The following is a 22042-nucleotide window of genomic DNA, read 5'->3' on the forward strand; positions in this document are numbered from 1 at the left end:
ACATTCTTCCATGGAAAGATAATATTTGAAACTCTAGAAAATTTTCTCAGTATTTGGGTAGTTGGAGGGATTATATACATATACAGAGAGAGAGGACACAGGGTAAGTTGAATAGCAAGGGATGATATCTGAAAAATAGCATTAAGGGGTGAGAGAGGGGCATATTGAGAGGAGAAAGGGAGAAATGGAATGGGGCAAATTATCTCTGATAAAAGAGGCAAGAAAAAGCTTTTTCAACATAGGGGAGGTGAGAAGGAAAAAGTAAAGCTTACTCTCATCACATTTGGCTGAAGGAGGGAATAACATGCACACTCAATTTGGTATGAAAATATATTTTACATTACAGGAAAGTAGGGGAGAAGGGCAGAAGTGGGGTTTGGGGGAGATGATAGAAGGAAGGACAAATAGAAGGAAGGAGTAATTAGAAGTAAATACTTGTGGAGGGATAAGGTCAGAAGAGAGAACAGAATAAATGAAGGACAGGATAGGGTGGAGGGAAATATAGTCTTTCACAACATGACTATTGTGAAAGTCTTTTGCATAGATACACATGCATAGCCCATACTGAATTGTTTGCCTTTTCATTTGGGATGGTTGGGGAGGGAGGAAGAGAGAGAGTTTGGAACTCAAAGTTTAGGAACAAATGTTAAGAATTGTTTTTGCATGCAACTGGGAAATAAGAAATACAGGTAATAAGTTATAGAAATCTATCTTGCCCTACAAGAAAAGAGAAATGATGAGAATACGGGAAGGAAGGGGTATAATAGAAGGGAGGGCAGATAGGAGGACTGGGTAATCAGAATGCCAGGTATCTTGGGGTGGGGGAGGGGAGATATGGGGAAAATTTTGGAACTCAAAATCTTGTGGAAATTAATGTTAAAAACTAAAAATAAATAAATAAATTTAAAAAATAAAAAAAAGTTTTTCTCTCTTCATCGTCACCATTCTGATATTCAAAATATTTTTGATTAATGGCTGCTTCCCTGCTGCCTAATAACAACAACATATTACCATTAGTACTACTAATTAGTAATAACTCATTATTGGTAATAAAATACATATCTTTATCAGAAGGGAAGGAAGGGAGGGAGGGAGGGAGGAAGGAAGGAAGGAAGGAAGGAAGGAAGGAAGGAAGGAAGGAAGGAAGGAAGGAAGAAAGGAAGGAAGGAAGGAAGGAAGGAAGGAAGGAACCTAACGTGTTGCTTGATCAATTTATGGTCACTATTATAGCACATTTCTCCTCCCTTCATTCATTAAATTCACAAAGAACAGCATTTATACTTACCACTTCCACTTCATTTTCTTTCACTCTTTTTTTGACACTTTGAAATTCAGTTTCTGTTTTTCAGCCATTTTTCAGTCATGTCAAATTCTTCATGACTCCATTTGTGGTTTCTTGGCAGAGATACTGGAGTGGTTTGGTATTTTCATCTTTATATAATTTTGCACATGAGGAAACTTAGGCAAGCAGAGTTGAATGACTTGTCCATGGCCATACAGCTAGTAAGTTTCTGAGTCCAGATTTCAACTCACAAAGATGAATTTTACCAACTCCAAGCACACAACATTTTATCCACTGTACCACCTAGTTTCCCAAGTCTCGCTTTTAGCCTCATTATTTAATCTAAATGGTTCTTTATCAAGGCTGTGTCCAATGACTATGGGCATTCCTCCAAAATCTGTTCTGGGACTTTATCTCTGTTCTCTCCATACTCTATACTTAGGTATATCATCAACTTCTATGAATTCAAATTTCATCTTTATGTTGAAGATTATCAGCTCTACTAATCCAGTTCAACCTCTCTACTGATTTCCTGTCTAATATCTCAATTTGCCTATTAGAAATCTCAGATTGGATTTCTGACATACACATTTTTATAAACATGTCCAAAGCTGAACTCATTTAACTTTCCCCAAACCCTCCCCTCTTTCTAACTTTCATATTAGTTTTGAAGGCACCTCTATTTTCCCAGTCACTCATGCTCACAGCCTTTGTGTCAGTGTCATCCAAAATTCCTTACTCTCTCTTATAACTACCATATGCAATCCATTAATAAGGTCTATTGATTCTACCTTTCATGTATGGCCCCATTATTTTCTATGATCCTGTCACTAGCCTAAAACAAGACCTCATTACCTCAGTCCTGAAGATTTGCAATATCTTTCTGGTTATCTTCTTTCCAGTGAGCTTCCCCATTCCATTGTATCTTCCACTCATCTTTCAGAATAATCTTATCTTCCTAAAATACAGGTCTATCAATGTTAAGCCAACATTCAATACAAGCTAGTAGCTCCTTATTAACACTAGGACCAAATACAAAACTCTATTGGGATTTTTTTCCTTTTCAGAATTCTTACATTTGATTGCCATCCATTTAATCTATGATCCAGTGACACTAACCTACTTGCTGCTCATCACATAAGACACTACATCTCCCAAATCTGTACATTTTCACAATGTCACTTCACCCATGCATTGAATTCTCTCCCTCCTCAGGTCTGCCTCTTATTTTCCTTGGCTTTCCTCAAGTCTGATGTAAAGTTCCACATTCTGTAAGAACTGTTTCTTAGTCCCGATTAAAGGTAGTGCCTTCCCTCTGAAATTCCTCCAATTTATCCTGTATATAACTTGCTTATAGAAAGTTTTATTTGTTGCCCTCATTTTATTGTGAGTTTCTTGAGTGTATAATCTGTTTTTGCATTTCTTTTTATCACTAGTTCTTAGCACAATATCTGGTACATGGTAATAGACTAATAAATGCTTGTTGACTTGAATTGATGACTCCTAAAGTCTGTTGCTCCCTCTCATCCAACTCAATTGAATTTGCCTTACATGCCGTAAATATTAGTTTTAATCCAGAATTTACCTTTTTAGATTTCACCCAGTAATTCCTACTAGAGACCTTTCAATAATATCTCCTTGTTCTCCTGACCTTTCCTCTTAGGTGAAAGTGAAGAATAACATGCTCTTTGAGATACTTCAATATTTAACCTTAAGTGCTTGCAAAATTGAATATTGTAAAGCATGAGTTTCTATTTTGTTTATTTTGTTCAGCCCAGATGTTTCTCCTGAATTCATCTTAAATGTCAATGACATTTTTTAAGAACATAGGATTGATGGAGTCATGATGACAGAGTAGAGAAAGTATTCCCAACAGTCCTCTCCATACAAATTTAAAATAATACGTTGACTTGAATTCTGGAGTGGAAAAGCCAACAAAAGGTCTAAGTGAGACATTCTTCCATTTCAAGACAATATGGGAGGTCAGAAGGAGAAATATGTAACATTGGGAGTAGACTGACCCAGAGCCCATGTAGAAGATACAGTAGGGTGGAGTTAGGTGGTAGTGATAGAAGCATCAGAAGCTTTAGGAGTTGTCAAGGCAGAGAGGGTAAGTAGACTTAACAATTAGAAAGAATGAATTTACAAGGGATCCCTATGCAAAACTGTATACAGGAATAATTAATGTTGGGCAATTCCACTGCCTATACCAACTTGTGGGTCAAAATTCAAGGTTGCAGAGGAACACTTTAGGCTATGAGAGAGTAAGAGCCTTGAGGGTCAACTCTTTGTCAATTCCACTTTCTATAATCCTTTCTGTATCATATCTAAAGTGAAAGGGAGAACACTTTCACTCAAAATGGAGTGGAGGACAAGATGTGCATTATCATTTATCTACCCAAGTATCAGGGATATTGAAGAACAATATTTGTTCCAGGGCAAGGCAAGTAGGAGTACTTCTATTATAAAGAACATAATAAAGCGGACAGCAGTGATCACATTACCTTGGAAGCACCAAATCTTCCAAACCTCCAGAATTAATTCTGAAACAGTAGGGCAAAAAAACCTGAAGCCCGAGACAGTGTCCTTCTACCTACAGATCAGGAAAAAGACCCTAACATTGCCATAAAGCTCCAAATCAAGAAATATGAAAAAAAAAAGTGAGCAAACAACAACACCAACAAAGAACCTGACTATAGGTTAATATCATAACATGGAAGATCAAAACACAAATTCAGAAGACAATGATGTCAAAATACCTGTAAGAAAACTCTCAAAGGGAAAAACAACAACAACAACAACAACAACAGTGAATTGGAAATAAATACAACAAGAATTCTTGAAAGGGATTAAAAATTATTTTCAAAAGCAAATAAGAGTAGTAAATGAGCAATTAAATAAAGAAAAGAAAGCAAAGGAAGAAAATTATGAAATAACAATTAATAACTTGTAAAGGAGGCAAAAAACATATGAAAACAACAGTTTAAAAACAGCATTGACCAAATGGAAAAAGAAGTACAAAATTCACTGAGGAAAACAAAAAATCCTTAAAATGAAGAATAGTCAAAAGAGGGAAAAGTTACAAAATGATAACTAAAAAAGTAATTGCTTGAAATGTAAAACTAGGCAAATGAGATCTAATGACTCCATGAGATATCAAGAAACAATGAAACAAAGTTAAAATAATGAAAAATATAGAAGATAATGAGAAATACCATAAAAACAACTGACCTGGAGAAATACATGGAAGTGGGATAATTTAAGTATTATTGGATTATCTGAAAGCCATAATCAAAGAAACAGCTGAAACATCATATTTCAAACAACTGCCAAGGAAAACTATCCTAATATTTTCAAAACAGGGGGTGAAATAGAAATTAAAAGACTCCACTGATCACATCCTGAAAGAGATTTCAAATAAAAATTTTCAGTAATATTATAGCCAAATTGCAGAGTTCAGAGGTCAAAGAGAAAATACCTAAAGCAACCAGAAAGGAACCATTCAAATTCCATGGACTCACAATCAGGTTTCCAATAAATCTGGCAAGATAAGTGAAATGGATGAATATTCAAAAATTATATAAATTGCTGAGATTAAACAGAAGATGGAACAAGTACTTAAATAACCTCATTTTAGAAAAAAGGAATTGAACAAGCCATCATTAAACTCCCTAAAAAATCTCCAGAGTCAGAAGAATTTACATGTAAATTTAATCAAACATGGAAAGAACAATTAATTTCAATACTGTCTATAATATTTGGAAAAGTCAACAATGAAGCAGTCCTACCAAATTCTTGTTATGACACAGGATATATATGCATGTATATATGTATGTATGTATGTGTGTGTATATATATATGTGTGTGTGTGTATGTATGTGTTTGTATATATATATACATAATACACACACATATATATACATACCTATATGTATGTTTATATATATATATATATATATATATATATATATATATATATATATATATATATATATCCTTTCCCTTTCAGTTGTTATTTTTATCTCATTGAAATACAAACCTAGGAATTTTATTGCTTATTATAAGATTATGCATGGTTGTATGTCCCTTTGGGCATAGTTCCAAACTAGTTTATAGAATATTTGAATCAGTCTATCATTTTACCAACAATACATTGGTTTCTCTACTTTCTAAAATCCTTTCCAATGTTTGTCATTTTCCTTCTCTGTCATGTTAACCAATCTGATAGTGTTGTTTGAGGAATGACTCTTATTTCTATAAATTTGACTCGGATAAAGACTTGAGTATCTTATCAGAGAACTTTGCTGTTATTTTTTTCACAGTTATGATTACTACATATTTCCATCTTTCATATTTCTCCCTGTTCATACTACTCTCTCATTTCCTCCTGTCCATTCTCAAAAGTGTTTTTCCTTCTGACTTCTACTTTTCCCAATCTGCCCTCCAGTCAGCCTTACCCCTCCTGTCATCTCCTTTCCCTCCTACTTTCTTGTATGGTAAGATAGATTTCTATATCAACTGAATATGTATGTTTTTTTTATTATTATTTTTTAATGTTTAACAATCACTGCCATACAATTGAGATTTTATCCCCCCCACACCTACCCCCCACTACCCCCCTCCCTCCGCACAACTGCATACAATTCTGTATAGGTTCTACATATACTTTCCTATTGAGTATATTTTCACTATAGTCATGCTATGTAGTCAGACTAAAATAAATGAAAGAAATCATATAACAAATCAAAACATGATACACAAACACATATACATACACAAACATGATCTGCTACATTTTGTGAGTGACTTCCATATTTCTTTCTCTGAGTGTGGAAGGCATTTTACTTTGAGAACCACCTTTGGGATTTTTTTTTTTTTAATAAGAAGTTTTTGCGTTATTACAAAATTCCAAGTCTACCAGAAAAAACTCTCGCACACTGTGGTCGTTGCTGTGCACAAAGTTCTCCTGGTTCTGCTCCTTTCACTCAGCATCAGGTCATATAAGTCCTTCCAGGCCTCTCTGAAGTCTTCTTGTTCATCATTTCTTATGGCACAATAGTACTCCATTACATTCATATACCATAATTTATTCAGCCATTCCCCAATTGATGGACATCCCCTTGACTTCCAGTTTTTGGCAACTACAGAGTGCTGCTATAAATAATTTTGTACATGTGGGACCCTTTCCCATTTTTATGATCTCTTGGGGATATAGTCCTAGTAGCGATATTGCTGGGTCAAAGGGTATGCACATTTTTGTAGCCCTTTGGGCATAGTTCCAAATTGCTCTCCAGAATGGTTGGATGCGCTCGCAGCTCAACCAACAATGAATTGGTGTTCCAACTCTCCCACATCCTCTCCAGCATTTATCATTTTCTTGTTCTGTCATGTTTGCCAATCTTATAGGTGTGATGTGGTACCTCAGAGTTGTTTTGATTTGCATCTCTTTAATCAATAGTGATTTAGAGAATTTTTTCATATGATTATAGATATCTTTAACTTCTTCCTCTGAAAATTGCCTGTTCATATCCTTTGACCATTTATCAATTGGGGAATGACTTGTATGATTATACATATGAGTCAGTTCTCTATATATTCTAGAAATGAGGCCTTTATCCCCAAGCTTAGCTGTAAAAATTCTTTCCCAATTTACTACATCCCTTCGGATTTTGGTTGCATTGGGTTTTGTATGTTTTTCTCTCACCTAATTCCAATGAATGTAAGATTTATGTGCTTTCCTTCACCTTCTTTATCTTCCTCCTCCACTGTAAAAGTTCTTTTATGCCTCTTTTATGTCAGATAATTTATCCTATTGTACCTTTACCTTTCCCATTCTCCCAGTACATTACTCTTTTCCACCCTTTAATTTCATTTTTTTAGATAATCATCTCCTCATATTTACCTCACACTCATATCCTCTGTCTATGTATGTTCCTTCTCACTGCCCTAATAATAAGAAAGTTTTATGAGTTACAAGTAGCATTTTGCCAGGTAGGAATGTACAAAGTTTAACCTTATTGAATCCCTTATGATTTCTATTTCCTGTATGCCTTTTTATGATTCTTTTGAGTCTTGCATTTGAAAGTCTGTGTTGTGCAGGCTACTAGCCTGCCTCTTTACACAAGAATAGGACCTCATTGGTGGATTACCCTGGGGCTCACTGCAGTCCCCTTTACTTGATGCTTGCTGCTGTTGCTCTTAGACCTTGCTTCTCTCTATGCCCTATGAGATAAAATCCTTCCTCCTGAACTGATAAGATGCTTTCCTGCTCCTAAATCAGTTCTGAGATAGTTTTCAAGTTATTTGGAGGGGAAATTGGAAGAGCTGGAGTTCCTGCCTTAGTCCATTATCTGGAAACCAAAAAACAGAAAGACTTTAATGTGAGGACGGAATAAAAAAAGAGAGTAAGAGGATAAATAAAAGAACACAGGTGGAAGGAAATGCACAGTTAATAATCAGAAATGTGAATATGAATGGGATGAAATCACCCACAAAATGGAATTGAACATAACTGTGGATTAGAAACCAAAATGTTTTTTTTACAAGAAGCATATTTCAAAAAGTTAGATACATACAGATTAAAAATAAATGGAAAATAGCTTATTATGCTTCCACTCAAGTAAAAATAAAATAAAAAAGTATGTGTCTCAGAGAAATGAGAAGTAAAAAAAAAAAAATAGACCTAATTAAAAGGCATAGACAGGGAAACCACATTTTGAGGAAAGAAACCACTGACTATGATGTAATACCAATACTAAACACATACACACCAAATGGCATGAGAATCAAATTTTAAAAGGAAAAGTTATAAGAAATGACCAGCAGGATGTTTGTAAAAAAACTTGGGAAGATGTATATGCAGAATGAAGTGAGCAGATCTAGAAGAAGGTTGTACACAGTAACAGCAATATTGTAAGGATGATCATTTGTGAGAATTAGATACTCTGTTCAAGACAGTGATACAAGACAATTTCAAGAAACCCATTGTGAAAAAAATGTTATCCATCTGATGGATGAGTTTGAGACAACTAATGAACTCAATGCAGATTGAAGCCTACTTTATTAAAACTTTATTTTTTATTGTTTTATTTTATTTGTTTTCTTTTACATCATGGATAAGAAGGAAATAAGCTTTGCATGACTTCATGTGTATAAATGATATTGTGTTGTTTGCCTTCTCAAGACAGAGTGAAGTGTGGAAAGGAGGGAGATAACTTTGAATTCAAGTTTTTTTAATTATTCTTAATTGTTTTTTACATTTAATTGGAAAATATTTAATAACAGAAATACAAATTATTTACAAAACTTACAAAAAAGAAAGTGCATAGGATTAAGAAATATTACAGACTGGAAATGTGGTTGATCGATTATATTTGTTGAAAAAATAGAGCAATATGAAAATGCTGGAAAATATAATCCATTTGATATCTTTTTGTTGGACTCTTAGGTTAAATCTGTAAATTCCCTCAGCATTATCTGGTTTGTATCAACTTCATGCTAAGGTCTACACAGGCTAATTTTCACAATTCCTTTTGTTTTGTGAGGTCTATTGTTTCTACATAATTTACCTCTTGTCCTTTTCTGTGGCATCTTCCTAACAATTTTATGCTACAAATAACAAAATACTTAAAGTGTGAGTGCATTGAATTTTGCTCTTCTTATTTTTATTTTGTTTTGTTTTGGTGCAGACCTACAATTTCATTAATATGAGTTCCCCAGTATAGAGAATTCTCTGTGCATAAAGATAGATTCTCTGTATCTTGTAGCCAAGATATGCCTGTGACTTTGAAATGCTAATGAACTTTATCTATAGTCTCGTAACTACTGTGTCTTAGAAACAGGACTTGAATTCATTCCTTTTTGAACTAAGATTAGCCCAGTTTTCTTTATCACCTGTTTCCTTTAGTGTAGAAATGTAACCAGTGCATTATAGTTGCCTCAACAAGGAGTCTAAAAGAGTATAAAAACTGATTTAGTCATAAAACAATATCTTTACTAAAGTTGGGGACATGGTATTTAAGGAAATTTATTGAGAGTGGCTAACGGGGATGGGAACTGCATCTTTTAATTCACTAGACCAAGGAATTCCTGTGAGAAATCTTCATATTTAAATGCACATAAAGTGTTCTCTAAAACTTTAAGAGAGATGGAAGAGTATTACTGACTGGAGGCACGAGTTGAAAATGTACATGTACTGATTTCTACTTTTAGACTAGCAAAAATCAAAATGGGCATTTTAGAAACATTCATCTAGTTTATTTGCAAATGGATTTTGGATGTGTAATATCAAATTCAACTCATTTAAATAAATCAAATGCACTGAATGCCAGCGGATATTTTTAATATTAGTGTTTTTTATCTGTCTTACAAGAGAATTATTGTCTTTATTGGGTCTAGTGCCCCAGTACTGGGCCAGGTCTAGTCACAATCCATATATTCTTCCCAGATGACTACTAATTTTGAGCTAGTAGCTGACATGAGTACATGCTCTCTCTAACTCTATGTTCTTGCTAAACTATAATTATTACATTTTTTTTCCAGAATAAAATGCCATGGTTAATAATGATGATGGTGGTGGTGCTGCTACTCCTGCTGCTGCTGTAATGGTGAAGAGAAGATGCAAATATTATACAAATCCCAGGCAAAAGTTTATGAAAAAATTTATAAAACATGGTGTCAGAAATAATATAGAAAATATTCCAGAAATATTGGATATAAATAACAAAATTAAGGATTAAGGAAAATCTTATAAAATAAATTGAAAGAAAACCAAGTTTCACTCAACTTATCAAGGAATATCAAACATTAGAGAAACAAGATCAGAAAATACATTTTACAGGTAGAAGGGGGGGGAATTCCAATTTAAAGAAGAACCAATTAGAATAGTGCAGTAATAGATCATGATTATAGGAAATCAGAGGAAAAATAGAACATGATATTATTAAAAAGAAATATATAATTGACTAGAAATCAATGATAAAGTATCCTAAAAAGCTGAGCTTAAAATTTTAAAAAAATTAAAGTCTAGAAATTCAGTAAAGGGAATGAATTTCAGTCATTCATGTAAAAGAAACCTAGATATAAATAGGCTAGTCAAAATTTAGATGAATTATTTGATGTAGTAATGAAATTATGAGCTTAAAAATATTGTTTCTAATGGCTGCCAACATGAATATAGAAAGTGCATAAACTTGAAGGTTAAGAAAAGTACCATAATATTTATTTTCAAAGTACAATAATATATATTACATATCTTAGTACTTTGATTTAATTAAGTACAATAAAAGCCTATTTATGAAAAATATTTTCCTACCTTTAAAGGGTAATTGGCAACTTACTACCAAAAGTACTACCATTTGGTGAATTTCAATTACAAGCTACTCCATAATTCATACTGTCTCTCTATGTCACAGAGTTCCCTTTCTCTTTTTAATGTCTCGATATAAAAATTTATGATCAATTTAGACATAAAAGATACACTTTAAACAATTAACTACCTTGTATTTCTTTAATAGATATCAGAGATTTTTGGCATAGTAGTAATTTTAGTTATAACTATATGTCAGTGGAGGGAGAGGGAAAATCACTTCATGGAGTAATCTGTTTTTAATAATAACAAAAGACTATAGTAGCATTTTTTTTCTAATAAGCAAAGAGTTTCTTTAAAACATTGACAGAAGATGTAAAAACAGATTACACCTAATAGGGCTGTTATCTGGTAAATAAAGCAAAACTTATAATCAAAATGAAGAAATATAAGTTACTTGATCTTTCAATTTATTAAATTCTGAAAATTCAATACTCAAAGGACACTGCATACAATGTTGTACAAGACACATAACTAGGCACTGAAGGAGAAACAAAGTTTAACAAGACAGGATTCTTGTCTTTTCAAACTTTTCACATTCTACTGAGAAAGTAAAACTCATATATATGTATGTATGTATATATATATATATATATATATATATATATATATATATATATATATATATATGTATATAACTAGGAGATGGCCAAATTTATTAGGGAGATATGAACAAGTGCCATTAGAATTTATAGGAGGGAGATATCAGATTTTCCTAATCTGACTTCAGGCATTTCTTCTCCGTTTAAATTTATTTTAAAGATCTTCATGTTGTGTTGGTCTAAGATAAAGATGGGGAATGAAACTACTGTACTATTCCCATTCCTTTATACAGTGTTCCTGTATGATGAGTTAAAAGCTATGTATCTTCTGTTTATAGAAAATAAAATATTCAGAATCTAATCCCCTTGCCAAATTACCCATTTGAAATATAACATTTTACATTGATTATATGTACACAAAATTTACTATATCTTTTCCAAAATTCATCTCCTAATTACTCAGGAGTATACATCAGTTTCTACATTATATTAAAAGTCCTTTATCAAATAAATTCCAATAATAGGAGACAAGCATGCTGAATCTGGTACTGTTTAGCAAAGACCATAAATTTGCAGCAGGTTCAGTTCAGAAAGTGTAATTCAGGAAGGTGAAGTTAAATAAGTAAAGAACCTGAAAAGATTTTGAGAATATCACAGTTTGCTTAAAATGTTTTATGCATGTGCACATATGAACATATACGCATGTATATGTGCTCTATGTGTTTGTATATATACATACATGTATGTTTATACATATATGCATGTATATACATACACAAGAGAAACATAAGCATTTTTCTCCAAATACATGAATATGTCAATATCTTGATAGGCATCACAAGTATCTTCTTAACACCAAAACATGCAGAGATTTATATTATATCAATATATTATGCTTGCAATATAATTGCATTACATATTTCTGACACCCTGTCAGGGATATGCAAAATGATATGTTCTAGAAAAGTGAAGTTCCTGATTAACTGAAGGTTAAGCTCACAAATTCTAATACATAAATAAATTTTGGGGAGGTGAAGTCTTTCTGAAACATTTTACATACTTTACTTCCTATATAAATAGTTTTCTGAACATATTTTCATAACTTCTGTCATTATGAGCATCAGTTACATTGTACTGAGAAGCAGGAGGCGTGATGGTAGGGCAAGGAGTCTATTAGAGGCAGACAGATATGCTATTCCTCCATAGGCATTCTTTGAAAGAGCAGGGAGCAATGAAGGAACAGCAGACAGGGAGAGGGGAGGGCGAGTTTTGGGTAAAGTTGTCGGTAAAGGAATTAGAAAATTCCTCAGACTTATAGGAACATAGGATCTCATCTCTAGAGTTAGAAGAAATCTTAGGGATTAGTACAACTCCTTCATTTTAGAAATGAAGAAAATGAGGGCCAATGAGATGAAATCTGACTCCCAAAGTTACCCAAAGGTAACATATCAAAGGCAGGATTTTAAAACAGGTTCTTTGAGGTATATAATTATAAGAAAGTCTGTGGTTAATATACATCTTTCAAATTAATACCCACTTATTCTAGCATTTCTGTTTTGTTTTTCTGCACTAAAAACAACAAAATATCATCAACAATAACCACACCACATTTCATATAATCTCTCCTTTAACTTCCCTCTGCAGTCAATGGCACTGCTTCTCATCTTTGTTTCTTGAATTTGTCATTTTGTCAATTGCTTACTTTCTCTTCCCTGTTTTTCTCATTTTCTCCTTTCCTTGTACACTCCACCTGCTTCTTATCTTTGGCACTGACTGGGTTTGTCCTTTGTAGTCATGACCATTCAATAAAAGTCCTCCTTTGTCCTATTCAGGAAACTAGCCTGCTTCCTACTAGGCCTTGCCTTTTCACAACTTCAGCTCTTTCTAATGATTTGTAGGCTCATACTGAGAAATCATTTTCTTCTTTCTTTCTTTTTTTTTTAATAGATGGGGCTGTCATATATAGGAGTATTGGAGAAGGAGAGAGCAGGGGGTTTATATAATCATGATGGTTTCATAGCCAGTGGACCAAAACTATGATGACCTTTTGAAAATAAGAATAGTGTGAAGGAAAGAACACTGGATACAGAATCTGAGATCTTGCCTTGAAATCTTAGTTTTGTCACTTTATTCCCTCTGTGACCTCAGGTCACTCATTTAATGTATCGACTTCCATTTCTTTGCCTGAAAAAAGAAGGGACTGGACTCCCTTTTTTTAAAATTTTTACCTTATCCTTTTAAAATGGATTAATTTATAGCAATCTCAGCGACTCCAAATTCACAAAGAGACATAAATGAACCCCTATCCTCTTATAATAAAGAAAAAAAAAGCACACACATATATATTAATTACCATTTGAACATTACATACAATATTTTACACTAGGGAACTCTCACCTACATTTCTGCCCTAATATGGCAATATATTTGATTTTCTATATTCTGGGACCATAACTAGCTTTTCAGTTACTCATAATCTAACTTTCTTTCAAGCTATGATCTCCCTTCCGCTCACACACTTTTCTGACATAAGCACAGTAATATGTTTCTTCAGTTACTTTGCCTAAACCTTCCCACAGGTGGCCCTATTCCTCTAGGCTCTCTTACTCTCATCTCTGATCACCTCCTCTTCTTTGTGATCCCTTTCAACATGGGGTATTACTTAATCTTTTTTTCTCCTGTTTTGATCTGGTTATATATTTGTCCCTGTTTTTCTCTCTGTTAGTCGAATAGATCTTTTCCTTCAACTAGCCCTGTTTGGAAGCTTTTAAATTTTTGGGTTTTGTGTCCTTTCCATAAAAAGATTTCTCCCTATCTCTTCATTATTCATCTTCCCTTTCAGTCTACTCTAAATCTGGGGCAGCTAGGTGGGGCAGTAGATAGAACACCAGTGCAGGAGCCAGGAGGACCTGAGTTCAAATCTCACCTCTGACACCTGACACTCACTAGCTGTGTGACCTTGGGCAAGTCACTTAACCCCAATTGCCTCATCCTAGGTCATCTCCAGTCATCCTGATGAACATCTGGGCACTGGATTCATATGGCTCTGGAGGAGAAGTGAGGCTGATGACCTGCACAGCCCTCCCTCACTCAAAACAAAGTCAAGTGCAAGTCATATCATCATATCTCTGAGGGCATGGTCTTCTTCAGCAACAAAGGATGAACACACACACTCTAAACTCACATTCTCTCATTAATTTAACTATTCTGGTCTTTTTCCTTCTTTTTCTTTTCTGTATTTATTATGCTAGCAAAACTTCTAAGTTATCCATTTTGGGATTGCATCTTTAGGGAGGACCCCTTTTCATTATACTTCATTCCTAGCACAATGCTAATTGTTGCAGGTGTCAGAGAGGACACTGCCCTGTGGTTGGATCCTTCCCCAAATGCATCTTTGATTACGCAGTCTACTCTGAATCTAAACCCTCCCCTTCCTACATTTTATGCCTATTTGCCTAAAAACTTCCTCCCTGTATCCATGTTCTTCCATTCTATCAGTTGCCAGTTGCCCTTAGGAATTCCACTTCCAACTTTTGATGGAGGATGAATAGATATTTCAAGCACCAAATCTCCGCCAAATCTAGTGCATTGTCCCCATCTCCTTTCACAGACTACACTCATAGAAACTACTAATCAATGGAACGTACTCTTACCACAAAAGCATTATACCCATCTTTACCCCACCCCTTGTCAGTCCTTCCCCCTGCATTCTAATTCTTTGCCCTCTAGGTTCCTTCCTTTCTAAACAACAGGAGTCACTTCCCTGTCATTACTAGTCCTTGGTTTTTCCCTGACATATCACATGTTTTCTATTCTCCTGCTCCCCTCTCCTCTCTTTCATGTAACTTCCTATGTTCAAATATAGTCCCAGAAAAATAAAAAGATTCACATGCAGATAAGGTGTTGACTGGTTCTATCCACAATGATCTCATCCACCTTTGTTCTAATATTTGTATCAGATTTCTGCCTTAATCCATCTCCTTCTGTACGTTAAGAAAGTAGTCTGTTATTTTTCTCTCTGTGATAATTCTATCCCTAGTGTTGAATGCTACCAAGTACATTTGGCATTTCTTTTGTTTGGGGTTTTTTGAGAAGCAAATAATCTCTTCAATTTTGAGTTTCTAAAAATGTTTCAAATACCTCTTGATTATTGAATGACTTTTTTTCATTGAGGACTGAGCTCAGATTTGCATAGTATGACACCCTGTGCATTATCCTGACCTCCACTGCTCTTCAAAATGTATTATTTCATTCCTTCTTATGCTTTTTGGTAGGTGTCTTGTTCAAATTCCCTTTTCTTTTGTTTGAAGGTCTTCCTCCTGACACCTTGTGGAAATTGTGTTTTATTTAAATTGTTAAATTCAATCACTATGTGTCTCTGTGTCCAGGGTTGCATTCCTGGGTTGCATTTCTGGGTAGACTTTTCAATCTTTTATTTTATTTTCTGGAGGTAATATGTGAATTCTTTCTTTTTTTTGAGGGGGAAAAGACAAGGTAATTGGGATTAAGTGACTTGACTAAGATCACACAGCTAGTTAGTGTAAAGTATATGAGGCCAGATTTGAACTCAGATTCTCCTGATTCCAGGGTTGGTATGTTCTACTCATTGTGCCACCTAATTGCCTGTAATTTTTGAATTCTTCAAATTGGTACTTCCTTTTATATGTTAAGAAATTCTGGGCAGTTCTAATCTGTTATTTCCTGCATTAGGATGCTAAGGTTTTATTTTGCCCTGTCATGTTGTTCTAAGAGACCTGTTATCCTTAGGTTGTCTTTATGAACCCTATTATCAAGATCAGTATGTTTTCTTGCATAATTGTTACATTTTCTCTAATATTTTTTGCTTTTCTTCTTCTAGATTGTCCTTCATTTCTGTATATTTGCCTCCTCAATATATCTTTCTCTCTTTTGTTTCTTTGTTCTTTTGTTCTTGACAATGAAGATTCCAGTTTTCCTGTTGTTCACATTTTTGTTGTACAAGCTATAAATTCTGCCCTCATAATTTCACATCTCTTTTGAACCACTCAGACAAAATGTGTTGTGGTTACATATCTTCCTCAAATTCCTCACAGTTCCCTGTCTCCTCAAGTGTTGGAACATTTTCTTTTCTTTTGTAGCATTTATTCATAGATTCCTGAACTTGTTTAGTAGATTTGTATGCCATGTGGCTTAAGTTTTTCCTTTTGATTTATCTGTTTATATTTTGAGTTTCCTTCTTGAGATCTTTGGTACTTTCGGTACTTTTTTTTAATTTTGCTTTTTTCTTAATTTCTCTTTTTATTTACTTTCTGACTGTCCCCTATGGAACTGGTTTCCTTGAGGGCTGGATCTGAAATATCTCAGCCTCCTTTCACACTGGGAAATTAATGATTCATCATCTTATATCTCTGCCCCAAGTAACCTTTGGATGGTAAGAAATGTCCCTAGGTGGTTGTTGCAGTCTTCTCTCAGACTTAGTGAGGTGCTACACAGACACCACACACACACACACACACACACACACACACACACACACACACACACACACACACACACACACTCCTCTTCTGATGACCTGCCTCACTCCCTCTCTTCTTAAATTCTGTGGCCAAGCTCAGACAGTTTGAAATTTTAGAGTGTTGTTTGCCCTGATATGGGCAGACCAGAGATTCATATAACTGGTGCTACAGGGTTGCTCCTTGAGTAGGCTTTTCAGGGTAAGTAAACTTCTGCAGCCTGTAGCGATGGTCTCCACAACTCTCCAAAGATGGAGGAGGGACTGGGGTACAGGGGTAGATTTTGTAAGTCTGTAGGGTCCTGGGGTTGACTGTTGCTGCCTTATTACTAGCAGCATGGAAGGTGAGGGGAAGATACTGAGTGAGTTCAGAGTCAGTGAGTGTTAGATCTTGTTTTCTTAAAATCTTTTTTTTTTTAAATTCTGGGTGTCCTAGACCATGAAGATAGCTGAAGTTGCTTAATGTTTGGTGCCTAATTTATGTTTTGGAAATATTTAAGAGGCCGTGATAATGTGGATAGAAACAGTACCCTAAGAGTTAAAAATAATATTGATTGACTTTGTGAAGCCCTTGGTACTTTAATGTTTCCCCTTAACACAAAACTTCCCCTTAGGTGGAATCATATAATTCCTTGTCCCCACCCCTCATCCTGGGGAGACCATAAAATTCCCTGTCCCTACACCTCACCTTGGGGAATGGGATTCCCTTATCTTGTGTCCTTCATAGCCCTCATCCTGCGTTTTTATCTTGCAAAACTTACCCTAGATCTCCAAATCCCACGAGGAAACCCTAAAATCATACTATATAAGTCTGGTTCTTTTCCTATATCATTGACTTTTGTTTAGCTCTTGGCTAAATCTCAGGCCCACTGCTTTTGTGTCAATAAAGCTCCCAGTGGCTACAGAGAAGTTCTAAGAGTTTTCATTCACATTTTGAACCAGCTCTCCCATCTCTCTCTTCAACAGTGAGGTTCAAAGAAAAGGTCTAGTCCTCCATCATATTGCTAAACAGATCTGGGTGTCCCATCTATCATTCTTTCAGTGAACTTTCGATTTACATTGTTGTAGTAAATGAGTATGTTTCCTAGAATTCAGTTGTAATAACTGAATATATATATATATATGTAAAACTGAATATGTGATATACTGAATATATATGCCACATAAAACTGAATACAGATAGATAGATAATAGACATAAAATAGTGACAGTGTTGTGCGTGTGCATGTTCATCCTTCATTGCCAAAGAAGACCATGCCATCAGAGAAATAATGATGTGACTTGCACTTGGCTTTGTTTTGAGTGGGGGAGGGCTGTGCAGGTCACCAGCCTCACTTCTCCTCCAGAGCCGTCTGAATCCAGTGACCAAATATTCATGAGGATGACTGGAGATGACCCAGGATGAGACAACTGGGGTTAAATGGCTTGCCCAAGGTCACACAGCTAGTGAGTGTCAGGTGTCTGAGATGAGTTCTGAACTCAGGTCCTCCTGACTCCTGCAGTGGTGCTCTATCCACTGCACCACCTAGCTGCCCCTCAACACAATGTTGTGATGTTATGTATAGATATCTATGGATAGATATCGATATCTATATCTATAGACCTCTCTCTCCCCATACATATATTTATCAGATAGATAGATAGATAGATAGATAGATAGATAGATAGATAGATAGATAGAGGGATAGATAGATACTATTCAATTTCCACAACTATCTTTTCTGTGAATTCCTTATATTTGTAACTTCTATCATTCAAAACTATTCTATTACATTTATGTATCCCGGGGGTCTTTTAGAGGTTAAAATATTTTATGGGTATTCGTTACTTATTTTTTTATCTTTGCCTGGGGACCATCTCCAGTTGTTATTTGCAAGTCACTGCATTATCTTCTCTTTGAAAACAAACAACAAACTGAGAGTAGTGCTAGCTGCCCAGCCCCAACTGGCCACCTCCAGTGTGAAAACTCCTCTCCTCCTTTACTCTCCCCTCCACTACCCTCTTTTTCACTCTCCTTCCCTTCTGCTTCCTTTCCCTCTGTCCACCCAGGATATCATACCCTTACCTGCTGGGACTCTGTCCAAAGGAATGTGCTTTTTAAAGGCTGAAAGGCACCTAGATATCTTGGGGTTTACTGGCTGGATTTCTTTCTTAAAAGATCTTGCCTTAAACCCACTCCCCTCTGACTCTTGCTAATTGACCAACAATAGGTCCCAGCTGAGTCACCACTTAGTGCTGATTGTTTGTACCCTGAGGACACAGAGTTTATTCAAATTAATTGTTTCTGTGTTGCCAGAACTCTGAGGGTATTCCCCTCCCCAACTGTTTTTTGTTTTGGTTGTTTGTTTTCAATAAAATGGGCCATTCATTGTTTCATTGAAAGGGTAGATTTGCCTCAGAGTGAGAAAGGAAAGACCTAAGCTTAAAAAGGCCAAGGTCTCCCTTTGCTCTGGAGCAATCTCTAGTGGTCCTGGTCCTGATCTATGCCATGCCATTAGATACAAATTGCTCTAGAGAAGAAAGTTGAGTCTAGCAACCTTGAATAGCCCTCCTTCACTTAAATCCCATTCACTTGCAAGTCACTGCATCATTTTCCTGATACCATGGTCCTCTTCAAAAACAAAGGATAAACAGCAGCAAGTTCTTTGCCCTCATCAATTTTACTAATATATTTGACATATCTTTTAACTTTATTTCCTGGCTTTGAAATCATTGAGGGTATAAGGAATGGAATGGGATTAAGCAGTGAGAAAGTAAGGAAAGTTTAGTCATTTTTTTTTTTTTTTGCATAATTCCAAATGGATATCCAGGTGGGTTGGACTCATTCACAACTTTAGTAGTGGTTTAATAGTGTCTATGTCTTTTCACTCTTCCTCAAGAACCAACTATTTCCATTTTTTGTCATCATTTCTCAACTTGCAGGATATTAGATGAAAGTTCAAACATGTTTTATTTTTGAATTTCTTTTACTTTTTGTTATTTTAATGATGGTTTATAGACTATAATGCTTCATTTGGTAAGTATTTGTTTCCTTTGGACATTTGTCTATTGAACAATCTCTCCCAGTTATATATAGATGCATCAATGCTATATACCATGGACACAAAATTTGTATCAATTATGTTTTGAGCAAATATTTCCCCCATATAGTTTCTGGTTTTATTGTCATAGATTATATCCAAATACTCATTTAAAAAAATGTAATATTCCTCAAACTGGATATTTTGGTGATGCTAAATTATCTTTCTTATTTAAATATTTTGCTCTAAAATTTCCTTTGATTTCTTTTTTTTAAGATATTTTAAAGGGGCAGAGCCAAGATGGCAGAATAAAAGCAAACTTATTAGAGCTCTCCCCACACTCCCAGCCAAATAACTGTAAAAAAAAAATACTCTGAACAAATCCTGGAGCTGCAGAACCCAGAGAATGACAGTGTGAAGCAAATCCTCAGTCCAAGACATCCTGGAAGGTTGACAGGAAGCATATATCACCTTGTACTGGGAGCAAAGCAAAGTCCAGTATGGGCTGCACTGGCACAGATGAGAGCTGAGCAGGCTTCTGGAGTCTGTGGCAGTCTCCAGACTTCACAAGCCCAAAATGCCAAGGACAAACTGGAAGGTCAGTGGAAAAACCTGTTGGACCTGTGTGAGAGTAAAGTGGTCTGGCCCCAGCCCTAGGACAGCAGAGGGTGTAGAGGAGCCCAAAGCACCCACAGCAGCAGCAGGGATGGCAGCCATGGCTGTTTCTGGAGCTCTATACTCACAAATTGTGGGTGAATTGATCACCTCACAGTACATACCCCCAAATCCACTGGAAGCAGATAACTTACCTTGAGCTCAAAATTCAAGTAAATTGAAGAAAAAATGAGCTAAAACTAGAAAAAGAATCAGACTCTAGAATTGTACTTTGGTGACAAGGAAGACCAAAATGTGCAAACAGAAGACAAAAAAGTCAAAGTTCCTATATCCAAAGCCTACAAGAAAAATATGGATTGATCTCAGGTGATAATGTTTAATATAAAATTTTGGAATAATCTCTTTGTTCTCTCTGAAGCAAACTCAGAGAATGCCTCTCCTATGTCAACAAAGCCAGCCAAGGCTGACTCTACATCCCTTAAGAGACCTTTAACCTAAGACACTATCTTGAATAATGGGACGTTTTCCATATCTTAATATTTATAGACATATACTATGTTATGGCATATTAATGGTAAAGAAAATATAGACATCTTAGGTCGTAATTTCTATTGAACTTTGTTTATCCTTTCCTATGTCAGTTATCTGTTTAGGGCAGGAAGCCTGCCACTCACTACTGGTGGGATTTCCTTATCACCGAGACAAATGTTTATCCAGCCTGGAATCCCAAGGCCTGACCAACATTGCTTTGTTAATTGTCCTGTCTCACTGAATTTATGATTTGCTCAATTAGGAGAGTTCCTTTCTCATGGCAAAATGTATATAAGCCAGAAGATTTCTGCACTGGGTAGCCAGAATATTTCTGGCTCCATAATGCATTATGTTACCGTTTTCTTTAATAGGGAATTGATTAATTAATTAATTAAATCATAAAATGCATGCATTTAGCCTGTTGCCTTTTCTTAAATTAAGTTTTCAGGTCAACACAGGCCATAGAAGAGCTTAAAAGGGATTTTGAAAATCAAGCCAGAGAAGTAAAGCAGGAATTGGGAAGAGCAGTGAGAGTGATGCAAGAAAATCATGAAAAATGAGTCAACTGCTGGTTAAAAGATACTACAAAAATGTTGAAGAAAATAATATCTGAAAAAATAGACTAACCCAAATGGCAAGAGAGCTAAAAAGACAATGAGAAGAATGCCTTAAAAAACAGAATTGGCCAGATGAAAAAGGAGGTTCAAATACTCATGAAAGTAAATAATTCCTTAAAGATTAAAATGGAGCAGATGGAAGCTTATGACTTTATGAAAAATCAAGAAATTATAAAACAAAATCAAAGGAATGAAAAAATTGCAGACAATGTGAAATACCTCACTGGAGAAGCAACTGACCTGGAAAACTGATCCAGAGGAAACAATTTAAAAGTATTTGTCTACCTGAAAGCCATGATAAAAAAAAAAAAAAAGATTCTAGATCTCATCTTTCAAGAAATTATCACAGAAAAATCTGTTGGTATTCTAGAACCAGAGGATAAAATAGATATTGAGGGAATCCACCATTTACCTCCTGAAAGAGGTTACAAAAGGAAAACTTCTAGGAATATTGTAGACAAATTCCCAAGTTCCTATGTCAAGGAGAAAATATTGCATTTACTGTAAAGAAACAATTCAAATATTGTAGAAATACAATCAGGATAACACAAGATCTAGCAGTTTCTATATTAAG

Source organism: Notamacropus eugenii, chromosome 5 (assembly GCF_028372415.1).
Source record: "Notamacropus eugenii isolate mMacEug1 chromosome 5, mMacEug1.pri_v2, whole genome shotgun sequence".
Taxonomy (NCBI): domain Eukaryota; kingdom Metazoa; phylum Chordata; class Mammalia; order Diprotodontia; family Macropodidae; genus Notamacropus; species Notamacropus eugenii.